Source organism: Pinus tabuliformis, chromosome 2_2, assembly GCF_031772625.1.
Source record: "Pinus tabuliformis cultivar Carrire ecotype Pingquan chromosome 2_2, CPIR1, whole genome shotgun sequence".
Classification (NCBI taxonomy): domain Eukaryota; kingdom Viridiplantae; phylum Streptophyta; class Pinopsida; order Pinales; family Pinaceae; genus Pinus; species Pinus tabuliformis.
In genome coordinates this window covers 841222630-841236460 of record NC_142300.1, presented here as the reverse complement: position 1 = coordinate 841236460, position 13831 = coordinate 841222630, and positions in this window count along the sequence as shown.

The window sequence follows — 13831 nt, the reverse complement described above, 5'->3', positions numbered from 1 at the left end:
TAAGCTAGCACAATGTATTAGTAAATGTGGTTGATATATATCGATCAACATCATTTTCATATGCCAATTGGTGTATAAAACATGGAAAATGTCGTCAATAAGTGTATATCAATTACATTTACCAATGTGGTTGTGCTAGTTGAGAATTGACGTGTGTAGTGCAAGTTTGTTAACTATGGTTAAAAATGGTTAGAAAAAATCAACTATGGTTGAAATGATTGACCAGAGTTGGCAAGGGTTACCATAATTACAATGGTTGGCTTTGGTTGATTATGGTCAACATTAGTTGACCATGGTTAACCATGCTTACCATGGTTTACTATGGATTATGAGGATAGAATGTGGTGGAATAAACATGACCATCGAAGCCCAAGTTGACCATGGTTTCCCATGCTGACCATCATTGACCATGGTTAACATTGGTTTTCTATAGTTCACCATGATTGAATGATTGATCATGTTGGAAATACTGAGAGGGGAGTGAATTAGTATTCCTTACCAATTAAAACTTTTAAATATTTTCATAGCATTAGTTAATATTCAACTATTACTAACGTTTATCTAGTAATAACAGTAAAAAAAAGAACACACTAGGCATAGGAATTTTAGGTGGAAAACCCCGTCCAAGTCAAAAACCACCGAACACTTTTCTAATAAATTCTTTAATCTTTAGCCCCAACTGAAATGAAAGTTAGAACTTCCTAAAATTCTAGAAAAGTATTCTTCTCCATATCCCAGTGGAAGGACACCCCAATGCCTTGGTTTCTTTAGTAGTCAACTGAATGGATGCCCCAACATCCTAGACCAACCTACCACCCTGAAGTGTTCACAGGCTCCAACATGTAGGCGACTTCATGCACCTTCCTAGCACCTCCCTGCCACCCTATAATGATCATAAGTGAGACAAGAGTGTGGACTCTCATACCAGGTATAATGATACACAATACAATATGATTTACAATGGTTTTCTTGTACTTGACTGAACACCCAATCACACTGTGACCTGCAACCCAACCACGACTTCATCCCAACAGTGACTCCTATACCTCCCAACAATGCCTCTTTGGCTCTAGGAATATTAACTCTTTTACAATAATGACTCTTTCAATGATGATTACAAATTTACAATGATGACTCTTTTAACACATGCATTAACAAGCAAGACCCAAACAAATACAAAATAATATACTTACGTTGTCCTGCAAAAACATATCTCATATATGATACTCAAAATTCAAATGCAAACACTAATCATACATACCCTGTTGTAGAATACTTACCCTTGAATGTTGATGTGTGGTCCTTACTACAATGATCCTTGAATGCATACTTTTTCTTGCCTTCTAGGAGCTAAATATTGAATCTATTGTATCTATGTAATTTCATGCCTCCAAGATCTGAAATTTTGTCTTATGGTAGCCCTCTGAGTCCTTTTTAAACCCCATAGGTCTGATCAAGATTAGATTTTTCAAGAAAGATTTATGACCAATATCCCAAGATGACCTGATTATAGACTAGTTCAATAAGGCAAACTTGTACGAAGTGTCACGTGTCACTGTTTTGAACTTCAGCCCTAAAAATGATACCCAACAAACTAAAGTCTGTCCTCTTTCTTTCAATATTTACGAAATTTGAATCCAATGCTCAGAGAGAAATTTATGACAATTTTCCAAGATTACTTGTTTGACATGGAATTTGAGAGCCTGCAAAAACCCTAACTTCCCTAGATCATATCTCTAAAAATATAGTGAACCAAGATCTAAAATCTGGTCATGAGGTTCATTAAGATTCGGCTCAAATGGGTTTTAATTTCCGCTTCTGCAGCTTGGTAGAAAAAATTTATAGTGAAAATTCCATGATGACCTATTTGAAACAACAAAATCCTAGAATCCAAGGCTCTAAACTTGCTTAAAAACATACCTTCAAACTTGATAATAATTGTGTGACTTAACAAGACCTCAACGAATCCCTAAACTACCTACAACAGATCCTACATTAAAAGCTCATGAGGGATGAAAAATTACAGATGTCTTCTCACAAGATAGTTCATTGAAAAGTGCTTGCTACAGGAGGATATGAGGGTCATTATTTATAGAAATGTCTTGAGTTGAGAGGGTCCTCAAAAATTAAGCTTTCGAGGGCTTTTAAGAGCATAAAAGATTATTAAATATTGTCTATTCAATGACCACAACCAATGATGAGTGTCATGCCACAACCCTATGGGGTTTTAGCCCACTAACTCAGGTTACTAACTTCAAACACGAATAACTCTCAAACTGTGAAGAACTACATGGTGTGCCCTATATCAACAGAAACATCTCGACGAGTAGAATCCATTTAGAATATCCTTGACTCAGAATCGGATGAGTTATCAAGTAAAAATTCCCATGCAAGATCGAGGTATCCCCTAGTGCTTCTTGGGCTGACATCAATGACAACCACTTATCAACAATATCCCCCTTTGGCATTGATGGCAACACAAGTAATCCCCCTGTGATCATGACACATTTTCCTACTGCCTTCTCTCCCCCTTTGTCATCAATAGCAAAGGGTAACTCCCCCTAACAAATTGTCATCCTGCGAACCTGTACACACCTCCACTCCCCCTTTTTACTTATTTACATAAGAGAAAGAGTCTATTGAGAACTTGGGAGAACCCAAAGCTTTTAGCGAAGATACTCAAATGCTTCACGAGGTAATGGTTTGGTAAATATGTTAGAAATGTGTTCCTTTGTGCCAACATATTCAAGCTCAATATTCTTTTCGGTGACCTACTGTCTAACGAAATATTATTTGATCAGAATGTGCTTTGTTTTGGAATACATAACAAGATTCTTGTAGATACTGATGGCACTGGTGTTGTCGCATAAGATGGGAATAGGCTCATCAAACTTGACTTGAATATCTTGCAAATTTTTCTTCATCCAAAGAAATTGAGTACAACAAGCTGCTTCTGCGATATATTCTACTTCCTCTATGGATAACAAGATTGAATATTGCTTTTTACCTAACCATGAAACAAGGCAACCACCCAGATAGAATGTTGCTCCACTGGTACTCTTTCCATCATCAACTCTTCCTACCCAATCTGCATATGTATAAGCGTGGATAACTAGATCATTTCCTTTGGGATACCATAAACCATATTCTGCTATGCCCTTAAGACATCGAAGAATTATTTTGATGACAATAATATGAGATTCTTTTGGTGGTACTTGGAATCTTGCTACTTGTCCAACTTCCTTCATTACGTCTAGCCAAGAAGCTATCACATATATAAGACTTCCAATCAAATATCTATACAACCTCTAGCCCACATCCTTTGATGAATCTTCTCAACTTAACTTGCAACCTGTTACCATTGGAGTAAGGAAAAGCTTTCAATCTTCCATCTTGAATTTCTTGAGCATTTCCTTGATGTACTTGGTTTGATATATAAATATTCCTTTATCCCACTGAGATATCTGAAGCCCTAAAAAGTATGTCAGCTTGCCAAGTAGAGACATTTCAAACTCACTTTGCATATTTCTAGAAAAGTTTTTACTTAATTTGTCATCATTTCTTCCAAATATTATATTGTCCATATATCTCAATAATTTTTAGGTTATCTTGATCCAATTTCACATAGATATTGTTGTCAGTGCTTCCTTTCTTGAATCCTTGTTGATGTATATATCCATCAAGACAAGCATATCAAGCTCTAGGAGCTTGTTTGAGACCATATAGTGTCTTCATTAATCTTGAGATGTAGTCTTCCTTGTCAGAGAGAAGAAAATCTTCGGGTTTCTCAATGTAAACTTCTTCTTCCAATTCACCATTTAGAAAGGCTGACTTAAAATCCCTTTGGTACGCCTTGATTTTTCTTGAGCATGCATAAGAGTGAAACATCCTGATAGGCAATGGGAGAAAATATTTCTTCAAAATCAATTCCTTCTACTTGTGCATATCCTTTGTAGACTAATATTGCCTTATTCTTGGTAACTTGTCCGTCCTCATTCAATTTTTTTCTGAAGACACATTTAGTTCCAATAACATTTTTATCCTTTGGTCATGGAACCAATTCCCAAATGTCGTTCTTCTCAATTTGATACAATTCTTCATTCATAGCTTCTACCCAGTGTTCATCTTGACTAGCTTCCTCAAAAGTTCTAGGCTCAAAAGTTGCTAAAAGAGAAAGGTGGGCTTGTTGTGATGAACAAAGTTTTCGACTTCTTCTATTTCTAATTCCTTCATTTATGTTTCCAATGATTTGATTTGACGGATGATTCTTTTGACACCATTCTTTTAAAACTTTTGGAGAAGTTTCTTGTACATCTTGCTGATCATTTCTTATTTCCTCTTGGTTGACTGATGTTTCCTTTGGTCTTGTTATGGAGCTTCTTCTTCATCCTTCACGAATTCTACCCTAGATCCCTTAGATTTTCTTGAAGGGACAATCTCATCGTTATCCTTTGGAAAACAATCTTCATCAAAAGTAACATTTATGCTTTCCACTATTTTTTTCGCCTCAGATTGTAGCATCTATAAGCCTTCCTTTTGCATGAATAGCCAATGAAAATACCCTCATTAATATGGGAATGGAAATTGCCCAATTTTTAATATTCTCTTTTGATGTACATTTTCTTCCAAATATTTTGAAGTATTTGACGTTAGTTGTTCTTCCTTTCCATAGTTCGTACAGAGTCATGCTACAATTGTTCTTGACAAAACCTCTGTTTATAATGAATACAACTGTATCGATTTCTTGAACCAGAATTTATCATCTAATTTTGAGTCATTTAACATTCTTCTGGCCATTTCTTGTATGGTTATTTTTTTTCTTTCAGGAACTCCATTTTTTTTTATTGTTCTGGTTGTTGAAAATTTTGTATAAATTTCACCTGTAGATCAACTGATAATGCAATGTACTAAAGCATAATACTAGATCTACTTCTACAACAAACTTTGCGGAAGCTTAATCGAATATGAGAAAGATCAATACAGAACAAATATAACTGAGAATGAGAAAGCAATCACACATGAACACAGAAGAATAATCCGGGGAAAGCCTCAGCCTAAAACCCCAATCTCTGTATTATCATACAAGTGGAAATTATCTCAGAATTACACAAAGCCTTAGCTCGGAAGCTATCCAGCTCTCAGTACAATCCCTCAACTCTGCTCACAGACTGAATAGACACAACATATGACTACCCTTAGCCCTCCAAGCCTCCTATTTCCTTGTGCAGTTTTCCTTGGGGTCCAATGCTACCACCTTTGTGAAGTCTGGCCTCATACAACTCATTGAACTGAGAAATAACTACGCAATCCTCAAGGAATGAATTCCTTCTGCGTGCAAGAGATATTCACAATAGAATATTCTTGCAATTGATAGTACATTGTCCCTCCATCTGATCTCAACTGGGTCTCTGATAGAACTGACATGCATGAGTTATTTATGAGAGAATATTCAGTTATCTGAAGTGCAGTAGTTACATGCATGCATGCATTAACTAACTAAACTCACAATCAGTTCCTCCAATTGTTGGAACTAATATAACTAGACTTAACTCAGTTAACTAAGCTAACTAATTACAACTCACTCTTATCTCTTTAACTAAGGGATAAATTCCTTAATCAAAGGAATAACTATTGCATGTCCTCACATAGACTTCATGTTTGATTTTCCTTAACTGATTAGCTCAAGATGAATTAATTAATTATTTTACAAACAACTGCTAAGATCAAATTCGAATTTTACTTCACAATTTTAGTTCAGGGACTAACTAAAATTGGAAGGTATCCGAAATTCTATTTATAACAATGCTATTTATAGAATTTCTATTTTTTGCAATTTCCAACTAAGTTGGAGTATATCCTTAAATGTTATTTATAGCAATGCTATTTTTAGCATTTCGTGTTGCCATTTACAACACTCCCTCTCAACAAGAAAGGCATTCAACTCGAACTCGATTCTGAACCTTTGGAATGTTCTGCATGCAACACTTCTCTCAAGTGATGTTTCTCCAGCAACTCCAGAAACACAAAAAGTATCCAACCTAAATCAGAATGATGCCTCTGGAATCAATTTTTGTTGCCTCTGTCGACTGAAAACTCTACACCTCTGTGCTCTTCAGTATCTGACTACTCTAGCCTCTGTCACTTTGATCTCTGACTACATCAATCACACTGATTCCTCCTGCTGCATCCGTGCTACTGCTGGTCCTATCTCCTAGCATGTATCCGCACTGCACCTCCTCTCATCATGTTGCATCATGCTGCCCGCTGCTACATTGCAACTCAGTTACTGAGAAGTAAGTAACTGATCTCCCAACTGACCTCCCTGTTGGGCTAGAAACACCCTCTAATGCTGAAGCTTTCTCTGTTGCTCCATCCGCATTTGTATCTACCCACTCATCTAGTCCTACTACTCCTCGTCAGGGCTCCCGTAGCAAGGTCTAATCCAAGAGGCTGGGTACCTTGAGGATCCTGCCCCTATTTCATCCTTCTTGGGACTATCACTCCACATCGCCCCACCTCCCACCTGGAGGTACGGTTGCATGTGATCCCTCTGTCCACTTGGCTTGAAATTTCCCCCTACTAGAGGTCTCTGGATGAATGGATGCCTCCACTCAATCTCCTCTCAACTTCTCTAGTTGTGGCTGCTCCACAACCTCCTGAAGTTGCTTCATAAATTGTGGCTACTCCAAAATTGTCGAAGACTTCTTCTGGCACTGCATGTTGAGAGGTAGTGTATGCTCCCTCTCAACCACCAAGTCTCCAACAGTTGCCTTGCTCCTCAAGGCTTTACATGCATCTTGAAACTCGAGAGCATATAGGTTCTTGATTCATGAACTGATCTGCTTCACATGTCTCGGGGTGATGTGTCTAAGGAAAACCTTTCCCTTAATGAAGACTACATCATAGCCTCTATCTTCTAGCATCGCGATCGATACCAAGTTTTTCTTCAGTCCTAGCACATACTTGACATTTCAAGGTAATGCGGGCTCCATGCTCCCTCTGAAAAACAACCGTGCCTACACCTGAGGCACTATAATTTTCATCATTACACGTCTCTATGAGTATTTGGAGATCCTTCTCATCCAAGGTACTAAACAAACTCTTATCCCCGACCATGTGGAATGAAGCTCCACTATCAAGAAACCAACCACATCCCACCATGGATTAAACCATGCATGTGATGAGGGTGAAATCCAACTCGAACTGTGAGGCAAGTGCCTCACCTTCTGATCCTTCCAAGGATCCCTTCTTGGATTTCTTCAGTGGAAAATTCGTAGCAAAATGGCCCACCTCATGACAATGAAAGCATCGCACTTTCGATTTGTCAAACTTCTTCCCACCATGGGAAGAACTAAATTTGGATTGGGATGCCTTCCCTTTCCCTTTCCTAGCTTTACTCGCTAAAGCTACATTTTATTCATCATCTTGTTTTGATGAAGATCCATCTCTGGTGCTTCTTCTTATCTCCTCCTGCATCAGATCTGACCAAAGTCATTCCCAATCTGGCAGTTTCTCTCTTCCATTAACTGAGTCTTGGTAGCTATGCTGGCTCTTAGGAAGACCGAGGATTGCAAGACTCACCATGTCATCATCGATAGTCATGATCCCTACACTACCAAGCTCATCCCTGCAAGTGGTGAGCTTGGTCAAGTATGTTGAGATCGTGTCACCCTTTTCACACTTGATTTTCTAAAGCTTGTCTTTCAGCACCAGCTTCCTCTGATCATTTATGTTCTGATATAGATCCTTCAATTTTTTCCACATTGAATACGGTGTCTCCTTCCCATGGAGGCTTGAGACTATGTTGTCTCGAACTTCCTCCAGGAGGATTCTCCTTGCTCTAGCCAGACATTTCTTCCATTCCAGCAATTCTTGGGCATTAGCTGCTGGGGGATTGGGTACTTCTTGATCAATGAAGTCCTTCATCCCGTTGTCCTCTAATATTGCTTCCATGTGATCCTTTCAGGCTATATAATTCAAGATTCCATCAAGGGCATACTCGAGTCTCAAGCCGCTGAATGCCATTGGTGAAATTGAGATGTGATAAGAACTCGATTTCTATAATCAGGAACTTGAAACTTAGAACTTCTCCCTTCTTTGTATATTTTTCTTCACTTTGATCACCTTTCCTCTGATACCATGTAGAAATTTCACCTGTAGATCAACTGATAATGTAATGTATTAAAGGATAATATTAGATCTACTTCTACAACAAACTTTGTGAAATCTTAGTCGAATATGAGCAAGATCAATACAGAACAAATATAACTGAGAATGAGAAAGAAATCACACATTAACACAGTGGAATAATCTGGGGAAAGCCTAAGCCTAAAACCCCAATCTCTGTATTATCATACAAGTGGAAATTATCTCATAATTACACAAAGCCTTAGCTCGGAAGCTATCCAACTCTCAGTACAATCCCTCAACTCTGCTCACAGACTGAATAGACACAACATATGACTATCCTCAGCCCTCCAAGCCTCCTATTTCCTTGCGCAGTTTTCCTTGGGGTCCAATGTTGCCACCTGTGTGAAGTCTGGCCTCATACAACTCACTGAACCAAGAAATAACTGCGCAATCCTCAAGGAATGAATTCCTTCTGCATGCAAGAGATATTCACAATAGAATATTCCTGCAACTGATAGTACACTGTCCCTCCATCTGATCTCAACTGGGTCTCTGACAGAACTGACATGCATGAGTTATTTATGAGAGAATATTCAGTTATCTGAAGTGCAGTAGTTACATGCATGCATGCATTAACTAACTAAACTCACAATCAATTCCTCCAACTGTTGGAACTAATCTAACTAGACTTAACTCAGTTAACTGAGCTAACTAATTACAACTCACTCTTATCTCTTTAACTAAGGGATAAATTCCTTAATCAAAGGAATAACTGTTGCATGTCCTCACATAGACTTCATGTTTGATTTTCCTTAACTAATTAACTCAAGATGAATTAATTAATTATTTTACAAACAGCTGCTAAGATCAAATTCGAATTTTACTTCACAATTTTAGTTCAGGGACTAACTAAAATTGGAAGGTATCCTGAAATGCTATTTATAGCAATGCTATTTTTAGCATTTCTATTTTTTTCTATTTCCAACTGAGTTGGAGTATATCCTGAAATGCTATTTATAGCAATGATATTTTTAGCATTTCTATTTTTAGCATTTCTTGTTGCCATTTTCAACAAATTTCCTTTTTATTCCATTTTTATCACAGTACTACTGAAATACATTGGAAGTGAATTCTCCACCATTATATGATCTCAAACACTTGATCTACAAATCGGTTTCATTTTTGACCAATTCCTTGAAGATTTTAAAACACTTGAATGCCTTTGACTTTCTCTTTAAGAAAATGACGGCTGTCATTGATCTGAATTTGAAACTACTTGAAATTTTTTTGCAAGGTATTCAATTCAGACTTATACATGTTTAAAAGATTTCCATGTCTTGCAGAAAGAAAACAAATGAAATTTTCAGTTGTTCATGACCCATTTAAGCATAGCAGATTTATTTCCTTTTACTTTTTAACACACTAAAACGAATTTGTTCTGCAAAATAACTCAACCACAGATGCAAAAGAAGTTGATAAAGCAGTTCACCCCTCCTGGGCTACGTCTGCTGGGTCCAAAGCTCCCAAATGGGCTTGTCCCTGTTTTCATTAAATTTTCAAATTGAAAATACAGCTGAATAGAAGAATCTACAGGTGAAATATATGGTAAAAATGGATTCAGAACACTTGAATCCTTCAGGATTGACTATTGGATCACCTCCAATGGATACCTGCAACCCTATACAGTCTTCACAAAACTGGGCCCTAGTGGCTCCTAGAACTTTCACGGCTCCAAAACCTCTGCAAATGACCTCAGATGGCTATAAGACCTACACCAATGGCTTCATAAGGTTGAAAATACCCAAAATAAAAAAAAAAAATCGTCCAAAACCGCCTTTCCTAGCCAAAGTTATGGCCATTTAATGATCCCCTCCAGTTTAGCCTAAAAGAACTCCAGCTAACTTTAGTTAATGTCCAGTTAGCTCCGCCAATTATGGCGGGTCCGCCAAATTCACCATGTCTGCCAAAATTTCCGCCAAATCCTGCAGTTACATTTAATGTTGTGGGTTGCCTCGGATTTCGTGCTGGCAGTTTGGGCTGGCGGTTGGGGCTTAAGCCCTTGGTTCCTGGGTCGCGGTCATATGAAAGGGGGGCTGGCCCCCTTTGGTTTCCGCCCCAGCCAACGTTAAACCTCATATGAACATTTTCCGCCCTCCATAACAAGAACGGTCATGTGGTGCGTTGGTTAAGGCGTGGGGCTTGTTGTCAATAGGTCGCGGGTTCGATCCCCCATCCGACCAAAAAAATATTTGACTATATCCGCCCAACCCATTCTTGCTGATGTCATCTGGGGGCCACGTGGCGGCCTCTGGGCCTGCCACGTGGTAGCTTCTGATTGGTTGTGCAAAGGGAATATTCCTTGGAATATTCCAAGGAATATTCTGCGGAATATTCCTTTTTAAATTTTTTTTGAAAAATTAAAATTTCTAATGTTATGGACAAATTCTTCTTTTTGCCATAACTTCCTCATACGGCGACCGTTTTTCGAACCATTTGCCGCGCCGGAATCGGGAAGACGAGCAATTTACAGTAGTTCAACTTTGAACCAGTTCTGAACACTTTAAATTTTGAGCATTTTACGACACTTAGGACATGAGCACCTGATCACGCCTCCCCATTGGGAAGCTTTTGGACCCCAAAAGCCTTCAACTACCTGTTAAAGAGGTGAGGGTACAGCTCCCTCACTCTGTCCACCTCCATCCACTTTGCCTTGTTCGGTTTGCTGCCTTTGAAACCAACCCGAACATAATCTACACTGCCCCTCCTTGAAGTGCGTGTCCTTCTGTCAAGGATTGTATCTTCTTTCAGCTCATCTAAGAATTCTGGCGAGAAATATTCTATAGATGGCAACTGAATAGCATTTTCATGATCAGCAATCAAAGGAGGTTCATACAAACGTAAGTTCTCCACATTGACAATAGAATACATTTGCATGTAGGAAGGCAAATCTAATTGAAAAGCATTATTTCCAACCTTCTTGAGGATTTTGAATGGACCATAACGAATTTGCTTCAGCTTTTTACCTTCTCCTTGCATCCTTTCCTTACTAATGTACAACCATACCTCATCCCCTTCTTGAAACTTGTGATCGACTCTATGCTTGTTGTGTCTTTCCTTGTACTTGCCTTGACTCTTCTCAAGCTGTTCTTGAATTTGCTGATGTATTTGCTTAATTCTTTCAATGAATGAACGAGCTTTGTCAATATAAACAAGCTTCAAACGGTGAGGTGTTTGTGGAAGAGTGCTTGGCACGATTGTAAGCATGTTGTATGTAGTGCAAATGTTCATCCCAAAGCTTGGGATGCTTGCTGCAATAACCTCTCAAGAGGTGCACAATGGTTCTATTCACAACTTTGGTTTGTCCATCTATTTGCGGATGGAAAGCAGTACTTTTCTTCAACTTTGTGTCCATCATCTCCCATAGGTTGGACCAAAAATTCCCCACAAATCTGGAATCCCTGTCACTAATAATGGAAGTAGGAAAACCAAAGTGAATCCATACATGATGAAAAAATAATTCAGCAGTTTGTTCAGCAGTTATAGTTTTCTTACAAGGCATAAGTATACACATTTTGCTGAAACGATCAACTACTACATATAAATAATCATGCTGCTTTCTAAATTTTGGCAAACCTCCTACAAAATCCATAGAGATGCTCTCCCATGGTCTAGAAGGTACCGGCAAAGGAGTATACAAACCAAGCTTCCTATTGCTAGGATTGCTTGTATCGCATAATGAACATCCTCTTATGAACCTTGAAACAGAATCTACCATGCGAGGCTAATAGCAATACCTCTGTAGATGTGAAACTGTTTTGCTCACACCAAAATGGCCAACAATAAGAGAAGAATGAGCTTCTCTTATGACATTTATCCTCTCCCCCTGTGGTATACACAACTTGCCCAAATGAAATAGCAAATTTTTATGCATGTGATAGTCATTTTCCTCTACATGATTCCCTTTACTCAAGTTAGCATACACATCTTTAAAGTCATAATCAGATGCATATTGTTCTATGTAACTATCATGTACAATGGAATCATTCTTAAGTAAAGTAACAACACCAATAATAGGCCTTGAAAGCATATCAACAACCTTATTCAAAGTACCTTTCTTGTACCTTATTACCAAATGGAACTGTTGTAAGAATCCCATCCATCTGAAGTGTCGTGACTGTTGTAACTTGCTTTGTGATTGCAAGTAATGTAAGGGTTGATGGTCGGTATGTATAACAGTTTCTTTGCCCATCAAATAGTGTTTCCACTTTTTGATGCTTTGTACCAACACATACAACTCCTTATCATATGTAGGATAATTTACAATAGCACCATTAAAAGTTTCAGAATGAAAAGCAATAGGCTTAACATGTTGTAGAAGAACTGCACCCATAGCATAATCACTAGCATCAGTTTGTATCTCAAATGGCTGTCTCAAATCCGGTAATGCAAGGACTGGAGCTGAACTAATATTCTCTTTCAAAGATTCGAAAGCTTTTTGCTGCTTGCCTCCCCATTGGAAAGCATGCTTCACACTTGTCACTGCATGCATAGGAGTTGCTTTAGAAGAGAAGTTAGAGATAAACTTCCTCCAATATTAAGCTGCACCCAAAAAACTTCTTACCTCTGTTATGGATTTGGGAGTAGGCCACTTCACAATAGCCTCAATCTTAGCAGGATCAATTCTCAAAGCACCTCCTCCTAATATGTGTCCCAAATAAACCAAAGAAGTCTTTCCAAATTCACACTTTGACATTTTAAGAAATAACTAATTCTTCTTCAAAACATCAAGTACTTTCCTAACATGCATGACATGATCTTCTCTAGACTTGCTGAAAATTAAGATGCCATCTAAGTAGACAATAACGAAATAATCAAGAAAAGGACGCAAGACATCATCCATTACCCGCATGAAAGTTGCAGGTGCATTGCACAAACCAAACGGCATCACAAGCCACTCAAAGAGTCCTTGTTTGGTTTTAAAGGCTGTCTTCCAAATGTCACTTTCTTCAATTCTTACTTGATGATATCCACTGCGCAAGTCTAGCTTAGTGAAATATCGAGCATCTTTCAGCTGATCTAGCAAATCATCTATCCTTGGGAGTGGGTAATGATTCTTTACCGTTATCTTGTTCAAGGCCCTGAAATCAACACACATACGCCAAGTGCCATCTTTCTTTGGAATCAATACAATCGGTGATCCACATGGCGAAGTACTTGGCCTTATGAAACCCTTGTCCAACAAGTCCTTGATTTGCTTCTTTATTTCAGCATTCTCCATAACAAACATGCGGTACATGCCTATGTTTGGAAGAGGACAATCTGGATGCAAATGGATTTCATGCTGAATCTCCCTCTTAGGAGGCAAACCTGTTGGCTCCTGAAACATCTCATGATATGCATCAACTACATCATATAGATCTGATTTAAGTTTTGGATCACAATTGTCAAATGACTCATGATTCACATCAACCTTGGGCTTAATCATAAGAAGAACAAAATTCTTACTTGAATTGACCAGCCTTTTTACCTGTCCTGCATTCACCATCGCTATATTTGTCTTCTTGCGATGATCTCTAACAATGAACTCCTTGCCATCTTTGAAAATATGATATGTGTTTTCATGGCGATGAAAGATAGATTTCCTATCAAACAAGTAAGGACTTCCCAAAACAATTCCTTCTATATCAAAAGGTACCACATC